Genomic DNA, 6,120 nt, shown 5'->3' on the forward strand with positions numbered 1-6,120 from the left:
GACTCATATAAATTCCTACTGAAATGAATAAAAATATCAGGGTGAAAGACAGATTAGTCATTGGAACACAGTTTGCTTTTGGGACTTAGTGCCCCCATGACTGCCTTCAGTTCCTATTAGTTTTTGAAATTTGGAAGCTGAAGCTTCCCAGGGTTGCCTACAGATCAATTACTAGTTAAAGATTCCCGATTTTGACTGTGGTTTCCAAGGTGAACAGAAAGTTTTTGGTGGTTGGGAGAGCCCTAAGGGAGCTGGGCTTAGTCAGAGCTATACTTCCCCTTAATGCCAGGTAGTAGTACCAATAAATTATATCTGGTCTTTCACATTCCTTACATCATTTGATCCTCACCAAAACCCATTTGACAGATGAGAAAACTAAGGCTTAGTGTAGTCAAATGATTTATAGCTAGTGATGGAGTTGAGGTTAGACTGAAAATCTCCTGAACTGCCCCCCACTCTTTCCCTTTCAGTGCATTTATCATATATACCCCACCAGTAAACTTCTATGCACATAGGACTTGTTACTTTTTTAATAGATGTATTTTTTAATTCTATCGGAAAAATAAGGAAAGAAAGGCAGCAAGGCTTGGAACAGTGCCTCGTAAGTAGTAAGTGCTTAATCAAGGCTTGATTTTATTACAGGTTGATGAGATGATATGGAGCCTTTGAAGATAGTGGAGTAGTTCTCAAGTTGGAATATTCAAACAGTCAACAAGCGTTTATTAAATTCTAATTTAATTTCCTCAGATTTGCCTGGAATAGAATCTCAGTAGGACTCATTACCCTCCTTTTTATTTTGTTGGGTAAGAGAAAAGGAGGAGGGAAGGGACCTTGGGAAGGGAAACCAGGAATCCGATAAGCCACTTGAACCCTAGCAAATCTAGGGACAGTGTTTGGTGTGTACAGATCTGTCTTAGAGGGAGAGGAAATTGAGTGAATGTGTTATTTAAAGAGGCTGCCTCTATTTCTACTTCTGCTTTCTAAAGATGGGAGCTGCCAGGGTAATGTCTGGGAGAAAAGGAGTATGGTCAGTTCTTTAACACTGAAAGGCAGGCCATTTTCCTTCTCTGGACCTGTTTCTTTTGCTGTAAAATGAAAAGGTTGCCTTGTATCTGGGGTTCTTCACCTGAGGTCTGTGACTTTAAAAAAATATATATGATAACTTTAATTCATTGTAATGAGGTTCCTTTGCAATCCTATATATTTTATGCATTTAAAAATATGATTCTGAAAAGGGGTCTACAGTGTTCCTTACAGTGCCAAAGAGGCCCAAAACAGTAAGTTAGTCAGTCAGTAAACATTTACCTAGTTCATCCCAGCACTGAGAATACAAAGAAAGAAACAGCAGTCCCCATCCTCAATCTAAAAAGGGAGATGACTTGCAAACAACTGTGTACAAATGAGCTACAAACAGGAACTAATCAATAGAGGGAAGGTACTAGAATTGAGAGAGGCTGGGAGAGGTTTCTTGTTGACCTCTAAACTCCTATCTCCAGCTGTCTTTCAGACACCTCAAACTGGATGTCCAGCAATCTACAACATGTCCAAAGTGGACATCATTATCTTTCCCCTTAAACTCTCCTCTCCTCCTCCAACCTTCCTTACTTTGATGGAGGGCATACCCTCCCAGTCCTTCAGGTTTGAAATCTTGGAGTCATCCTAGATTCCTCACTAGCTCCCTCTTCCTTCCCCACCCCGTTCTAAGCTGTGGACCAGCCTGGTGGATTCCACCTCTGCAATATCTCTCAAAAACACTCCCTCCTCTTCTCTGACACTGGTATCACTCTCATGCCTGGACTACTGCTATAGCTTGCTGGGGAGTCTGCCTGCTTCAAGTTTCTACTGTGGATCTCCAATCCAGCCTCCATTTAGCCACTAAAATTCAGGTCTGACTATGCTACCTGTTACTCCTCTCTTTCACTCCTCCCCGCATAAACTCCAGTGACTTCCTATTACCTCCAGGAGCAAATACAAAATACTGTTTGCCATTCAAAGCTCTTCATATTCTAGTCCCCTCCTACCTTCCTAGTCTTCTTGTGTCTGACTCTTCCATGCAGTGACACTGGCCCCCTGGCTGTTCCACAAACAAGACACTCTACCCCTCATCTCCAGGCATTTTCTTTGACCATCTCCCATGTCTAGAATGCTTTCTCTTGAACTCTACCTACTGACCTCCCTGGCTTCCTTTGAGTTCCAACTAAAATCCCATCTTCTATAGGAAGCCTTTCCCAACCCCCCAGCTTAATTCTAGTGCCCTCCCTCTGCTAAGTATTTCTTATTTATCCTGTATGTAGCTTGCTTTGTATATATTGTTTGTTTGGTGTTTTCCCCCACTAGATTGTAAGCTCCTTGAGGGCAGGACTGTCTTTTGCCTCTTTTTGTATTCTCAATTGTGCCTGGCACATAATAGGAGCTTAATAAATATTGATTGATAGACTGATGGCTGGACAATGGACTGTAGTGAATTTCGGAGAGACTTATGACTGGCAAACAAACCAGCTTGCTATTGGAATTGTATAGGCATGAGGTGATGAAGGCCTGCCCAAAGGTGGTAGCATTATGAAAGGAGAGAAGGGGAGAAAAAATAGGTTAACAAGACAAAAAAAACCCCAAAACAATTATGAACTATTGCCCCAGATTACCCCTAAAGCCCTTCCAAGCTCTGATAGTTTATACATTATTGTGTTTCAATGTCTCATTCAACTACTAATATTCTATGTTCTATGTGATGAGATCCCTCTCAGTTCTGACATTCTGTGACTTTTTGCTGGAGAAGAGAGGTAGTAGCCTGGTATAACCACAAAGAGCTGAGTACAAGTCTCTGTAGAGGCATTTAACCCCAACTGCCTCCTCCTGGGTCATCTCCAGTCATCCTGATGAATATCTGGTCACTGGATTCAGATGGCTCTGGAGGAGAAGTGACCTGCACTGCCCTCCCTCACTCAAAAGAAAGTCAAGTGCAAGTCATGTCATTATTTCTCTGATGATGGCATGGTCTCCTTCAGCAATGAAGGATGAACACACACACACACACACACACACACACAAGTCTCTGTGTGACCCTGGGCTAGTGATTTAACCTTTAAGTGCTCTAGGCAACTCTTGGACATATTAGAGATTTGCATTGGTAGAGAAGATGCTAACATGCATTGGTAGAGGGATTTTTCTCACCTGGAAGTCCAGGTAAAGAAATCACAGCTCTGGTCCCTATCCCTATGCTAGCAAAACTAGTTTGTGTATTTTATTTTAAAGTGCTATGTAAATGCAAGTTAGTCATTCTCTCTCCCAGAGGCATTTGCATTTTAAAAGAGGAACTGAAGTGAGGAAGGAAGGCTTAACACATACCGGGAAGGGCATCAGAATAGCAGAATTTACAGCGGTAGGAAGGAGGAAACTGAAGGGCCTTTCCAACCCAGAATGACCAGAATTTCATAGGTGCAGGCCTGTTCTGCCTACTTGCAAATCTCTCTCTCCCCTCCCCACTCTCACTTCCTAGCAGTGAAAAAGAAATCTGGGTTCAAGTCTTAGCTCTAACACTTACCAACTTTGATACCTTGGACCAGTCTCTTCCTCAACTTTACAGTCCTCATCAATAGAATAAGGGGGCTGGGTATTGATAATTTCAAGTTCTTTCTAGGTCTGACATTCTATATCTTTTTTTTTTACCTTCTCTGAGACTACATAGAATCCAGTAGAATCTGGGCTGAGAATGAGTTTTTTATTTCATTCTTTCTTTTTTGGCCACCTTTTGATGTGAACTGGCAATCTTATTTGGCTAGGCCCAGGTTGGAAATTGACTTAATCTGATCTGTATTGTGATCTAATCAGACCTTGAATAGAGGAGCCCTTGATCTGAGAGGGAAACTCTTCCAGCGAAGCTGTTTTTAGAAAAAGGCTTTGGACTGGAGATTTGGCAGACAAGGGACCTTAACTAAAGCAAGAATGTAAGGAGGGGAATCATTTTGTTTTCATCAAAACTCACACCAGAGTCTTGGGCTGTGATTGTTTTGGGGTATGTGTTCATTTTCTTTTTTTTTTTTAATCCTGAGAGTATAATCAGCATTTCATCCCTGGCTTCCCCTGCTCCCTGATATCAGATTGTTTATTTATTTATTTTTGAGCTAGAAACGGAGATCTACTTTGGGAACCTTGTTTATTAACATCTACATACAGGGGAATGATTGATGGGGCTAAGAAATACTGGAACTCTCTATTCCTCCTTCCACTGTTGAGTTCCTTCACATTCTTTTTGTTTGTTTCTTTGAATTTATATTCAGGAATTTAGAAGGTTTTCTGGGGGTAGGACATCACATTGAGAGCCTCCTGTCTTTGGATCATAGGTCTGTGGATCCAGAGTTAGAAGGGACCTCAGGGGCTATGTAGTCCAACCGCCGTATTATATAAGTGAGGAAAATAAGGCCAAGAGAAATTAAGTGACTTGTCCAAGATAATTTAAGTAAACAGCAGAGGGAAGATGAGAATCCAGATCTTCTAACTCAAAGCCTGTGCTCTCCTCCTTCCCTTCCCCTACTCTGCTATACTCTATTTATTGCTGTTGAGGGTATGCTAAGGTTGAATTGTAAAGGGAGGAATACCCTACTTGGGGTCTTTAATCAATTACTTCCCTTATGTTCCTCATCACCCACTGTCCCTCACAATTCAGAAACTTGAGCAATAGTAGTCAAATGGGAACTTCCCATTCTCTGCAGAACATGTGGCAGGCTACGGAAACTCTAAAATTGTCCCTGTAGTTTAAGACAGCTGAGAATTTCCCTGTCTTTTTGTGTGTGTGAAATGATGGTTTTTTTCTCCTCTGTTCTTTTTGGTTGAAGGTTTCCTGGCAGAAAATGTCTCAAATCTCTTACTGAAGCAAATCATATGAGACCTGCCTCCCCACTGAAAGCGGGTGAAGAGGAGACAGGGAACGGCTGGGACTGGGGGAGGCTAAGGTCACAGAAGAGAAAACAATCTCTTCCAGCCTCTGGCTTTGCTTAGTCATGTTTGGGTTTGTTCGTAGCTAACTGCTGGCAATAACTCCTGGGTAGCAGCCAGATCTGATGTTTAGGGAGTCCCCATTGATTACTCCAGTGACAAGAGCACACAGCCTTTAGTCTGGAGAGCTGGGTCCTAGCAATGACCGTATCACTAAATAGCTGTGTGATCTTAAGCCAATCACAACCTTTGGGACTACTGGAGGCGAGTTAACAGAGGGAGCAATGCTAATTTACAGTAGCAATACAGCCTAAGAAAGTATTTCCCATCCAACATGCAAAAATCAGAGCCCATCTGGAGGGTTCTTCTCTCTCACCAATACAACAGGTTGGGCCAATGTCATGATTCCAAGACACAGAGCAGAGCCCAATGAATGCTACCTGTGTGTATTTGTAGAGGCAGTTATGTGAAATGGGGAATCAGGAAAAATCTAACCTGAGTCTTTTGGGTAGCAGATTAAAGAACGTTAAGTCATAGACTCACAGGACTGGGAGGGATCTTAGAATGTAAAACATAGAATGTTAGATCTAGGAAGACCCTGGAACCCAGAGTGAGGAAGTATTTGTAGATAAGGAAACTGAGATGCCTCTTTGTGCCTCAGTTTCCTCATCTGCAAAATGAAGTGATTGAACTTCATGACCTTTAAGGACTTTTCCATCTCTAGATCTATGAACCTCAGGGTAACTTGCCCAAGGTCACTGAGTAAGCTAGTGGGAGCTCTGAGTTGGACATGCCTGTCTCTGAATTCCCAGTTCAATGCTTCATAATTTCAAATTCCTCCAAAGTGTTTGGACAAATTTATAGCTTGACTAATAGTGGTTAATAGTGATTAAGTAACAGTGATTTATGTATCTCTAATGCTGTTTCTATCATACCTGGCTTTATTACTTATTCTGTGATCAGAGGCTGGCTTTGGGCAGGAGACGGGCCTTCATGGTCAAAAAGTAGAGACAAGAAAGGCTCCAAGTAAGTTTGACCCTCGAATCCCTTCTTAATCTTAGGGTTCCACAGGTGAAGTAGAAAGGTATCCTACTCAGGCTATCCATTCATATTTGGTGAGTGTCTATAGAAAACAAAGGAATAGTTAAAAGACTAGACCTGAATATTTTTCTAAAGGACCTTATAGTC

This window comes from Notamacropus eugenii, chromosome 1, assembly GCF_028372415.1.
Source record: "Notamacropus eugenii isolate mMacEug1 chromosome 1, mMacEug1.pri_v2, whole genome shotgun sequence".
Lineage (NCBI taxonomy): Eukaryota > Metazoa > Chordata > Mammalia > Diprotodontia > Macropodidae > Notamacropus > Notamacropus eugenii.